Source organism: Python bivittatus, unplaced genomic scaffold, assembly GCF_059951505.1.
Source record: "Python bivittatus isolate LINGU-HERP-01145 unplaced genomic scaffold, Pbiv_v1 ctg000060_np1212, whole genome shotgun sequence".
Taxonomy (NCBI): Eukaryota; Metazoa; Chordata; class Lepidosauria; order Squamata; family Pythonidae; genus Python; species Python bivittatus.
In genome coordinates, this window is record NW_028277044.1 from 3,464,889 (window position 1) to 3,478,490 (window position 13,602).

The 13,602-nt window shown below is 38.8% G+C and overlaps 1 pseudogene; it reads right to left on the minus strand.

The window, feature by feature from the left end:
* Window positions 1–1,414: 1,414 nt before the first annotated feature.
* On the minus strand, window positions 1,415–2,131 carry LOC103049769 (DNA polymerase beta pseudogene; annotated as a pseudogene).
* Between the last annotated feature and the right edge of the window lie 11,471 nt (window positions 2,132–13,602).

A 13,602-nucleotide genomic window follows, 5' to 3' on the forward strand; every position in this document is an offset into this window, starting at 1 on the left:
GAAATCCAAATCAAATAATATTTGGTGTGACCACCCTTTGCCTTCAAAACAGCATCAATTCTTCTAGGTACATTTGCACACAGTTTTTGAAGGAACTTGGCAGGTGGGTTGTTCCAAACATCTTGGAGAACTAACCACAGATCTCCTGTGGATGTAGGCTGCCTCAAATTTTTCTGTCTCTTCATGTAATCCCAGACAGACTTGATGATGTTGAGATCAGGGCTCTGTAGGGTCAAAACCATAACTTCCAGGACTCCTTGTTCTTCTTTATGCTGAAGATAGTTCTTAATGACATTGGCTATATCTTTGGGGTCATTGTCCTGCTGCAGAATAAATTTGGGGATAAATATCTGCCTGTATTTCTCAGCACTGAGGACACCATTGATCCTGACCAAATCTCCAACTCCATTTGCAGAAATGCAGCCCCAAACTTGCAAGGAACCTCCACCATGCTTCACTGTTGCCTCCAGACACTCATTATTGTACCACTCTCCAGCCCTTCAGCGAACAAACTGCCCGCTGCTACAGGCAATTATTTCACATTTTGACTCATCAGACCAGAGCACCTGCTGCCATTTTTCTGCACCCCAGTTCCTATGTTTTTGTGCATAGTTGACTTGCTTAGCCTTGTTTCCACATCAGAGGTATGGCATTTTGGCTGCAATTCTTCCATAAAGACCTCTTCTGGCCAGACTTTCCAGACAGTAGATGGGTGTACCTGGGTCCCACAGGTTTCCACCAGTTCTGTGCTGATGGCACAGCTGGACATCTTCTGCTGTCAAAGGGAAGTAAGCATGATGTGTCTTCCATCTGCTGAATTAAGTTTCCTTGGCCAGCCACTGCATCTACAGTCCTCAACATTGCCCATTTCATTGTGCTTCTTCAAAAGAGCTTGAACAGCACATCCTGAAACCCCAGTCTGCTTTGAAATGTTTCCCTGGGGGAGACCTTGCTGATGCAGTCTAACTACCTTGTGTCTTGTTGCTGTGCTCAGTCTTGCCATGGTGTATGACCTGTAACATGAAACTGTCTTCCACAACCTCACCTTAGTAGCAGAGTTTGGCTGTTCCTCACCCAGTTTTAAGCCTCCTACACAGCTGTTTCTGTTTTAGTTCACAACTGTGTTTCAGCCTACATATGAAATTGATGATCATTAGCACCTGCCTGGTATAATTGGTTAATCAAACACCTGACTCTAATCCTACAAGATCCCTGACTTTGTGCAAGTGTACAAAGTGTGCAAGTGTAAGAATTGATGCTGGTTTGAAGCCAAAGGGCAGTCACACCAAATATTGACTTGATTTAGATTTTTCTTCTGTTCACTCACTTTGCATTTTGTAAATTGATAAACATAAACAATTACAATATATATTTTTAAAAGCATTCTTACTTTGCAGCATTTTTTCATACCTGCTTAAAACTGTTTGCACAGTACTGTATGTCTGTGTGTATCTCCACTTGATTCTTCACCTCAGTGAAAACTGCGTCAGACAATAGCAATGTATTTGGTGTCCACTTTCTTTTACCTCACTCAACATGATTTCTAGCAGCTCAAGCATCTTCTTCCTTAGTATTCTCTTCTTAGAGTCATTGAATGTTTAAAACTAATCTGACAATGATGGATCAATTTATGTTCATTTTTCCTTAAATATTCCAATGTTTTAGTGTCTTTATGAACAAGTTTCCCAGAGGCAGTATGATTGATGCCACAAACTCTAGTCAGGAAATTGATAGAAGAGCTTGTGTCATACTGTTGAATCTTTTCCAGCTTATGAAATTTTCCTATAAATACTCATAAATCTTTTCAGCAATTTTAGCTCCCACACTGTCCAGTCCCACTTTTAATCTTACTAGGATTCTTGGATTTCACAGATGCTGCTTTCCTTTAAACATTGTGCTTACAGGTATCTTTATTCCATTCATGGTTGGCCAGTTTACTAGGATTCTTTTGCGGTGTTCTGTACTTGCACATTCCCTGGTTAGACTGGCATAGGCCTGGCACCATGGCACTGCAGGGATTAGTGCAGGTCTTCCCATTCTGGAGGGCAAGGTTAGTTATTAAGACCCGTGCTGCATGCTGACACTGGACAAGTTTATGGCTGGATGGCTGGATTTCCAGGTATTTCTGCATGCTGCCACTTGGAGTAGAAGAAAATTCTACTCAGGTCTAAACACTTATTTGGAAAGCTCATCACTCACTCATTTCCTAGTACAATCTAATGTGGAACCACCCATGCTGAAGCTTGGATGGTTGACCTTCGTTAGAGTCTGTGTGTGGAGATTCATTTTCAGCCCAGCTTTTGCATCTGCCCTTCCAAACAGGCAGTGCTCAAGAAAATCAGATCAGCCAGGAAGTCATTGCAGTAATGACCACCTTCACAGATAAGGACATTTTCAGTGACCTTTAAGAAGACTGCAGGATATTTTTCAATAAGTTTTTACCATTTCTTGGAAACATGCAAAACCTTGGAATTCTACTCTGAAAGAAAAACCTGATGAGAAACCAAATTGTTACTGTAAAGACTTATTATGGAAGATCATAAGCCAAGATAATTGAGAGTGCCTATTCAAAGTTCATGGTTGTTGATAATGTAAGAATGACAACAGGCTCCTACGGCTTCCTCTGGGCTTATGAGAGGTGAAACAGTAGTAACTTTTTGCTACTCTCAGGCCAAGCAGTAGATCATCTTGACTTGGAGTTCCAAACCTTGCCTACATATCTTAGCTCAAAGCTGTCTTCCAGCTGCAGGACCAGTTATGGCCATGACCATTTATTCAACAAAGCAACACCTTGTAATAATTTCATGGTAGGTACTTTTTGAGAGCTGAAAGAGGCCTGATAGGATACAAATTTGCATATTCTTTGGCTACTGTGGATCCTAAACTAAGGAATGTCTTCTTAGGAATATGCCTACGTAATAGTCATGTCACAGTTATGTTGATTTCAGGGTTTGTTTGTTTCTTTTAACCTTTAATATAAAGCTGACTAAAGAGGTATTTCCAGTAGCAAATAGAAGATGACACTCGGGGGACTTGTACTTCAAGTGCCAAAAGAATGGAGAAAAATTATGAGCTTTGACTAGGTCTGATCACAGGCAACTAAATAACTTGGGCTGATTATTAGTTCAGATAAGTGCCAGGTTTGAATAGGAATGAGATCTAAGGGAAACAAGCTGAAGGACTGATTGTATCTAATCCTTTTGTTTATCCTGCTATTTTCTTCAAGAATTGTACAACACAATATACCAAGGAATAGTTTTTGTTTAGTTTTTATGCAGATTCAGCCTACCTACTGATTAAACTTTTATATTATTCCCTACACTTCTGGTGACTGTCATTCACTTCCAAGTAACTGAAACATGACAAAGCCAAGACATTGACTATCCTAGATGCAAATACTAGAGATTTTGACTACGTCAAATAAAACATTCAGTACAATTGGATTTTGGGAAATGTTAACTGCTCTAGGCACTTTTTATTATACTATGGAAAGAACCTCTTGGTTGATTCCTGAAAGAACATCTCCAATGTCCCAGGATTAGGGTATTAGTAATAATAATAGTTATACTACTAATAATAAATCCCCTCTCAACCTTATGGGTGATGTGTGTCTTCCTCAATCTTGAGTCCTCTACCAGAGGCCTAGGAGTTGGGGGTTTGTTTGTTTGTTTGTTTATCATATTTATATAGCCACCCATCTCATACAAGGTGACTCTGGGCAGCATACAACAATTAAAAAAATAAATACATACAAACAACTACATATAAAAAACAGTAAAAACACACAAAACAGGAGGGGATAAAATTAATAAGAGAGCCATCATAAAATCTCCCCAGTCCCCTGGGAGCTCCAGGCCTGTTTACACAGCCAGGTCTTGAGGGACTTGTGGACTGTTAAGAGGGATGGAGCTAATCTCACTTTTGGGGGGAGAAGATTCCACAAGGCAGGCACCACAGCAGAGAAGGCCCACCTCCTGGAACCTGCCAGATGTAATTCTCTGGCAGACGGGATCCGCAGCATGCCTACTCTGCCAGATCTGATGGGACAGGCAGATGTAATCAGGGAGAGGCAGTCCCTCAGATAACCTGGCCCCATGCCATGAAGGGCTTTAAAGATCAAAACCAGCACCTTGAATTGGACCTGGAAGCAAACTGGCAACCAGTGCAGCTCACAAAGCAGAGGTGCAACATATACCACCCTAGGGATATAACTGCCTGCAGTGCTGCATTTTGCACCAGTTGAAGCTTCTGGATACTCTTCAAGGGCAGCCCCATGTGATGACAACAGTAGAATTACTGGATTCTAACTCCCTGAATGTGCTATGAGAGACCAAAATTCGTCACTCATCTGCTCATAATTTTCCAAGAATGCACTGTGTTTTTGACATTATACAGTATATTGATTATGGTAGCAATAACCTACCATAGTTTCATTTTTTCAGAAAATATGCTAAACATGTCAAAATGGAACCAGTGAGAGGCAGTTTGGTGTATTGGTTAAGGTACTGGCCTAGAAACTAGGAGACTGTGAGTTCTAGTTCCACCTTAGACATGAAAGCCAGCTGAGTGACCTTGGGCCAGCCACTTTCTCTCAGCCCAACTCATCTCACAGGGTTGTTGTTGTAGGGAAAATAGGAGGAAGAAGGAGTATTTTGTATGTTCCCCACCTTGAGTTACTTATAAAGTAATAAAGGAGGGATAAAAAATAAAAAAAAATGGAACTAGGCCAGTTGTATTAGCAAGAAATCAGGACATGTTCACTTTAGATTTTGAGAGGCATTTAGAGAAATTCTAAATTGTAAAGGAATGTTAGACCAGACTGGGAGACTGGTATATTTTTGGACTCCACAGTAAATATTTTATTCAGTCTCATATACCATAGCTATGACAACTTTACAAGTCAAGATTAATATATTCCCAGGTGATTTAGTTTTTCAGATAAAATTGGGGGTCAGAAAGGAGGTGTGCAGGCAGATTATTCAGTTTCCCCAAACACTTCATAGAGATGGCCTCAAGGAATGATCACATGAGCACAGTGGTTCCTCAGAATTCCACTTAGTATAATGATTCCTCTGTTCTAAGAAACAACCAGTTTTTCTTGTACAAGTCTTGAACTGCTGGGTTACATTTATTTATTTTCAGGGCATCACAAACTGGACAAATTTCTTCCCATGCAAAGATTAACTAACATGAATTTTGCAGGATAATCTTGTTATATCGCATTGCATATAAAAGTTTCCCCATGAAGAACAAGGAGATATCCCCCGATAAGCCTGAGTGCCCAGATTCCCAGATTTTGCCCAGCTTTAGCTATATATTCTGCCTATCCTGTAATAAAAACCAGTTCCTGGTTTTTCAAGGTCTAGCAGTGAATAAACCATGCTAATAGCATATAGACTGTAGAAGGGAGATTGTATTCTTTTTAATAATTCCTGGGTTGGAAATTATTGGTACACCAACTTCTGTGAAAATAAGGGTGATGATTTGTACCTGCGCCCATTTATGGTCTTATCTGCTGCCCAGGTAAGAGGAAAGCAAGATGTGCCAACCCTGCACGTAGCTACATTCCCAAACACTCAAACTGTAATAAAGCATTTACTGGACTAGTTCATTGCAGAGGAACATAACTTTTTAAAATATCTTTATGCACTCCTGATAGTTATGCGGATTTTAATAATGCCTGTATCTATAAATTATTCTTCCCAGTTCCCTGGGCTTCTGTCTTGACAGATTATGCATATTTTTCATAAATATTTTCAGACAACCAAATATCATATTTTCTGCAGTTGGCATTAATAACTTTGCAGTGGAATAGTAGACATTAGACAAGATTTTGATGCTCCGGTCTACTCCTTTAGTCAATACAGTCTCTACTTCTATCTCTATAGAGGATATCCCCATTACTGAGGGTTAGGTCAACAGTGGCCTCGTTGGTTTACTTTCTGTGAATGTCAATACAGGAGTTCTTGACTTTTGGAGAATGAATTGTTGCTTCTATTCGATCTTCACAGATGTTGACATGCCTTGAATGAGATCTGAGATGAAGTAATAGTTTACAGCATGGTTCCTTGACCTCAACAACTTTAAGATGGGGGGACTTCAACTCCCAGAATTCCCCTGCCAGAATTCTTGGAGTTGAAGTCCACACATCTTAAAGTTGCTAAGGTTGAGAAACACTGATTTAGAGGTACAGGTTGCTTTAACCATTCAAAAAGTGGTGCCCATCTCTGTATTTTCTGTAGCCCCTCTTCTGTGGTTTTCATCAGTAATTCTAGTTGGACCACGCTTTCCTTAAATACACCACAAATGGAGATGAATACTGAATAAAATACAAGCTTGATACTTTGTTTTAATGTGTAGGGAAAACATTTTTTTAAGATTCTGCATTAAACTCCCAACCTATACACTTACACACTTATGTCCTGATAAAGTGATAGGAGCCACTCCTTTCTAAGTCCCATTCTCTTTCCTCCAACAAAGATCCAGCATGAATCCATTTTCACCACAGCTGACAAAATAAGGCTCAAATGGAAATGGAACATGTGGAGTCATTCTGGATGCCTTATGCTGAGAGTTTTAAGGGACTGAAACAAATTTTGTGCCAAAATTTGTTTCTCAACTTTCTGAAAATTTGCTCTCTCTGTCATTATAAGTTCCCTCATAATAGCTCCCATAGGATTTAACTGAACCACTATGCCCTCAGCAGGATGATTATAGAATGAAAAACAGAACACTCACAAATTCCTCTCAGCTACTTCCTAATTAAAAATATGTGGAAGAGCATCACATTTCAGTGTGTTGAGCAGATTAAGATATTTAACTATCTTAGTATTATATTCCATGCCACAACCACTCATAGAATGCATAGGGAATAAGTACTCCAAAAAGCTCCAGAATCTGCCACAGCCCTACATTTTTTTTAAATTTTTTTTTACACCAAAGGAGCATGCTACAGTATATTCCTGATGCACTTCAAATGCATTCAGCCCAAGTTTGTCCACAATTACTGTTGGGCACCCAGTTAGTTCCATATACCATTTTTGGAAAGGGTTCAAACTAACTTCCTTAGAACCATATTCCAAATCCCATGTTGTATTTCAAATGCAATCTTATATCACAAGGCTGGCATCAGTAAGACTGAATCCAGCACCTGGATACACGTTTTTACATACTGGACTGAAGTGTATTTATCCTGGCAGGTCTAACCTCTTCTGGGTTCTTCTGATAATTTTGTTTCATTTTGGACCAAAGCAATAAACTGGAGCTCTCAAGTTTTTCCTTAATTCAGGTGTGTATATAGGATGTAAGCACACAGTACAGGCAATCAAGCAATGACTTATGGACAACAATATTTGCTCAGATCTGATATCCTTCCCTAAAGTTGTATTTTGAAATAGCCCTCACACCCCTTCCAGACCTGCTAGACACTTAAGTCATATTACTGTCCCCAAACTCAGCAGGGCCCTAACCCTAAGATGATTCACATTGGTGGTTCGAGAGGAGTAATATAAGGACATTTAATTCAAATCTACACTATGCCGATACAGAGAAGAAGACACTGAAATTGTCAGAGATGTCTTATACTGTTTGCTTTATGCTGACACCCTCTGTAAGATGATAACCCCACACCTAACCCAATTCTCCAGGCACTCTGATCAGCTTCCTTTTTGCAACTCTTGCTTTCAGACTCAAGTGATTCTATTTCTATAAGTATGGGCAAATTTGGTCATATAATATGTAAGAAGTACAGCAGTTTGATTGAGATGCTTAATTAATTAATAATATTAGTTTTATGTATGCAGTGTGTTTTATGGATTGGTCATTGATCATAATAAATATCTTTCACTCTCACTCACTCCCCCCCTTTAATTCTATCTCTATCCATGAGAATTTCACCCCAAAATTTTTCTTATTTGAAAACATAATTCAGAAACATTTTTCCTATCAAGCTGAAAATATTAAAATAGCAGAACTATCCAGCACACCACTCATCAAACTTGAATCAAGGAAAACCTCTCCTTTGGGCTTATCCTCACATCCTGCTTGCCATTACTTGAAGACACAGTATTTTACTAACTGTTTTGGGGAACAGGTTTTCATGATATGAAGTCCTCCATCTCATCTCCAGCCAGCTGCTAAGACAGCCGAAAGCCATCTTTCCTTGTTCCAGTTTGTAATTAGTGTTTTCCTTCTTCTCCTGACACAAAGTGGACAGTCTAGGGCACCTTGGAGACAAGGCCAAGGATGATGGAGTCAGGAACAACAATTTGTTCAACTTCAATTAGTCCTACAAGCCTGTTGTGGAAATGGTTCCTCCCTGTCCAGTTACTGGCACTGTGCCTCCATGGACATTTGTCTTTCACTGTGACAGAGACTGGATACCTGGTCCTTTTTTTTTTTTTTACCACTGCAATATTGTCCCAGATTATATAGCTCTGTCAGCCATAAATCAGGTTATTTGATGAATATGCAGGAGTGTCTGTCTGTGTCTGTGCCTCTGGAAGGGAGATCATAAAGTAAAGAAAGATGTGAGAAGCACACATGCAAACATGGGATGTGGGATGAGAGTGATAAGATGTGCTTTGCCTGACCAAAAATATTTGCAGAGGAAATTGGCTTCACCAGGAAGAAAGAAAAAATGATCCAGAGGCACAATGGAACTGAGATTTGTCTGGTTTGGCCTTCTCTGCTTTGTATATCAAATCAGTTCTTCCGATCTCTCACAAAAATCAAATCAAACACATACTTACACTTCTTTTTAATCACTGCAACCCACCTTATGCTGGTCTATGACTGTAATAAAGATTTGATTTGATTTGTATATCAAATAAGTTCTTCTGATCTCTCACACAGTCTTTTTTCTTTTTGCCTGTCATATGTAAGATGGGAAGTTAATATCACACAATTGCATTTCCATTTCTATCGGGGGAAAAATAATCAAATTAGTTCTAAGTCATGTATAATTAAGACATATCGTTGTCTCATAAAAAAAAAAAAAAACTTCAAGATTAAGCATGAAATTCTGCTTTCTTCCAACAAGGTACATTCCACTAAACTACTTTCTGGTTTTTCTCATCTTACTTTCTTTGATCTTCTCCTTCCCTTACTTCCCTACACACTAACATGTTTTCATGTTGTGTTTGCATAAGGTTGGGTGTCACATATATGAAATATCAGTTAGTAGTCACTTGCAGAGCTATAACTGGAGATGCTTAATATCAAAATAAGGCAATCTTTTTCAGCCCCAGTATTCCTCTGAGCTGTCTCTCCCCCCCCCCCCGCATCTCTGAATAGGTAATCACAGTTGACTTTGGGTTCACTTCTGCCAAATAAATCACTTTCTCCAAGATCTATAAATCCTTAACTAAGTCTGTGTAAAAGGCTTTCAGGTAAAGTTAGTGAGGCTTAAGGTATTCATTTACAAAATGGGTAGAAAGAAGAAGACTTCTTCACTAATATCCATTCCAAAAGCATCACAGGTACACCAAGGCCATAATTTAGTCTTGCTTCCCAGGGAGCACAACTTTTTTATGTACATCATGCAATGAAAATGGACATTTGTTTTTGCATCTTTGGAGGCTCAATGCATGATTTAGATTGCTGATTTCTTCTATTGTTGGTTGGAACTAAGACCATGTTCCCACTTAAACTGCTGTTTCAGTTAAGCTCTGTCCCCTACCAAAATTACTCACATAGTCTCCCATCTAGGCACTGAGCAGACCCAAGACTGTTTACCCTCACCAAGGCTGCTATATCAAGTGGTTTCAAAGTATTTATTTATCCCATTCAAACATAGTGAAATATAAAAATGGCATGTCAAATTTAGTACAAATATAATGAATTAATTAATTAATTCATTCATTCATTCACATTTATAATATCTATTGACAACAAATCCAGGAATACTCAAGGCAGAGTACAAGTAAAAACAACCATGTTTTATGAGCAATAGATATAAAACACTAGATATGTGACTTGGCAGCCCAATTGTATCCATCACTACTCAAGAAAAAATAAATAATAATAAAAAATCCCACTGTGCTTCACCTTAGCTAACCCAAAATACAGGTGAATCGGTGCAAAAATACCTGTCAGATAATGCAGGCTTGGTGAGTCAAACAACATTAATTGATTGATCAATTAATATAATAAGTAAATATTAGGGATGGATGGACTCTGAATAAATCTGAATGATTTTATCCTCTGGATGCACTGCAAATGCTTCCCAGTGGCCAACAGATATTATTTTGCCTGTTCTTCTCCAAAAAAGTTGGGATCACTTTAAAGGAGGATGCTGGATGGAAATCCAAGGATGCAATAAGAATGGAAAGGTACTGCTGTTTTGGCACTCTTGCAGTTATAGTAAAGGTTTGGTCCTGAGCTTCCACCCATGTTTGGCTAGACTTCCTTTTTGCTTTTCACCAGTGTCGTTCCAGGAGCAGAATCCTTCATGCCATCATAACATCTGGCTTGATGCCTCTCCAGTGTGCACACTCTTTCTTTCTTCATTCTTTTTTCATTTTCACTCTTTCCCCCCACAACACCTTTCATAATCACTTCCCAAACACTCATAATCTTCAAGCCCTCCAAATCCCTCTCATTTTCTTCACTACAATCACATACCCCAAATTTCAGTAGATTATGAATTACATACAGTATTTTTCAACAAGAAATAATATTTCAGAAATGTCTTCATTGTGTTGATACAGCAAAGCCTGGAGTAAATGGTTATGTTGTTGGAGATGCAATGAAATTAGGCTTTATTTAAACATATGTTTCTACAGTGTCCAACAGTTGTTCCATTTCAGAAAGAGGTTATTATTTGCATTAATTCAACTTTGAGATTCAATATGTTCAATTTTTTTTTTAAGTTTATTCCTGTCACTTGGGACTTGACATCTGGACAAAGAAAGTGGATTTTATGTACCTTACTTACAGCCAAAAGACTTATCGTTCAGCATCGGAAAGACAAACATATGGTTCCAACTATTCAGTGATCTGCAGAATTGATGTCATTAGCAATTTATAAATCAGTAACTTACCAATTATGACTTCCATTCATTGAAATGTTTACTGTACAACTGCATACAGGTATATGTATGTGTGTATGTGAATATATATGCCCTGTATGTTTTTGTGTCTTTTTTTTCTTTTTTTCTTTTTATCCTTTTCTCCACTTCCCATACAATTATCTTACCTTGGCACCACCTTAAAAGGAATAACAACAAGTTCTGAAATAAATGCTTGACTCTAGCCATATAGTTCTGTGGAAAAATGCCTTTTGGAAGGGGAAATACAGTACTACTTCACAGAAATATATTTATATTAAAAATGCATTTTAAAACACTTTGATACTTCCCTTTAAGCTTTCGCTCTGTCTTTATATGGAAAAATGCAAAATTCAGAGAAATTTTATTTCCCTGATTAGCAATTCGTATCCTGAGACCCAATTTGGTGTAGCACTTAAGGTGCTGGCTTTGGAGCAGAAAGGACCGGGTTTTGGTCTTCCGTTAGGCACCAAAGCTGGCTGGGTGACTTTGGGTCAGTCACTCTTTCAGAGTACTTGAGTAGGATTGTTTTTGTTTTGTTTTGAGTCTATTTAAGAACTTGAACTCAACCAGCATGATAGATTATGGTCCATGGAGTCAGGTATGTGAGATGGTAAGCTATATAAATTGAATCAATCAATCAAAATTTATTTATGGTCCAAGACCAAACACAATAAAAGATAATACAATAAATATAAAAAGCAATTTTAAAATTGTGAGAAAATCCTAAAGCAATTAGCAGCTAACAATTAATAACATGAGGGAGGAACCAGACAATTTCTAACAGCTATAGCTATTGATAAGAATTTTGCAACCTTCATAGAGGTTTCTGAAGAGTACTCATCCAAGAGAAGGGTAACAGCCTCCAGGTCACAATAGCAATTAGAATTATTAACCATTGGAAATATTAAACTTGATTGCCACTGGGTGTACAATGGCCATTTTAATAGCAGTGTGAGACAGATTCTGCCTCTGAGTCTGAACAAAAAAAGAGTTTGACTTTTATATGGGAGGTGTATATATCTACTAGTTGTTGCCCTAATAGGTAGCACCCTAATCTGAGCCAGATAAAATAGTCTCCTATGTGGAGCATATAATATGCTATAGAAATATCTAGGGACAGACCAGGGAGGAGCAGCAATTATGCTATAAAAGTGGAGGCTTTGGCTCTGTCATTTTGGATATCTAGAGCCCAAATCCTCTGCTTCAGCTCAGCCAGGATTTTATCAAGTCCCAAAGCAGGTAGTGCTGACAAGGTAACACCACAGTTTGCAATATGCCAAATCATCAGTACTTTGCCTTCTTAGGCTGGAAGAGGACCTATCCAACAAGGTGAGATGAACTAAGGAAGTTCCAGTAGACTTGCTTCAGCCAAACTCTAACACAGCAAAGACTTAATTGGGCCCCAAAGGAAATGCAGCCTAATTCTAGCCATGTTAGGGCATTGGAAGTTGAATAAGGAACTTGTGGTAAGATTTTCCCGAAGTTTGACTGGATCATTTCTAAATGACAAGACTCCTTATAAATACCCAGCTGAGCACCATATAGCATCAAACCCAGAATTTTGCTTTTAAGTAGTTTAATAGCTGCTGAGACATAATTGTTACCAAATTGACCTGTAAATTTAGTAATTGCAAGGGATGCTTTGGGGGCTTTTACTAGAAGCTTCCTTGTTTGAGTCGACCAGCAGGTAGAAGATTGAAAATAGGGACCTAGATATTTCAACAAATAAATAAAACTGCTATCAATGAAGTGGTCTTCTTCCTGCAGTGAATTGATTCAATCTGACATCATCATTATCATTATCTGGAGGATGAGAAATAAGGAACATTAGCTGGATTTTAAAGAAAAAGAAATGAGGGAAGATAAGCAAGGGAAAAGAATATTCAGTTTCTGCTTTGGCTAGCTCTCTTTCTTTTGTGAAGAGCTTTCAAAATCTAATCATCAGAATTTTATTTCAATGCCACACCAAAAATAAACAAAACAGACAAACTTCTCCTATCACTTTAATTCAGTTTGAAAGAAAGGAATTAATTCAGTTTGGAATATTGCATTGATTTTTTTTTTTTTTTTTTTTGTCTGTACTCAGTCATTGCTGACCCTGCAGTGACTGCTTGGACGAGTCCTTGCAGTTTTCAAGGCAATTGTTTTTCGGAAGTGGTTGCCAGAGCCTCCTTCCTAGAGCAGAGCCCAGCTGGCGAGCGCAGGAGGCGGGGTTTCCGTTGCTTCGCACCCTTTTTTTGGGCACGCGTGGTTTTTCGCGCTTACCGGCAACTGTTCCCAACTCCTTTTTGCAAGGCACCGCCAGCATTTTTCCTCCCACCGGAATGAGAGTACCTATTTATCTACTCACGTGAGTTTTCGACCTGTTGGGTTGACAGGAACTGGGGAGGAAACAGGAGCTCACCCTGTTTAACGCGAAGGCTGGACTCAAACCGCTGAAGCATCGACCATTTCTGGCCGGCAACTTTCAGCATCATTAAGCCACTGCGCCACCGCGTCCCCCTTTGCATTGATTAGTTTTGTATTATTGAATTGTTCAGCAGCCCAGACT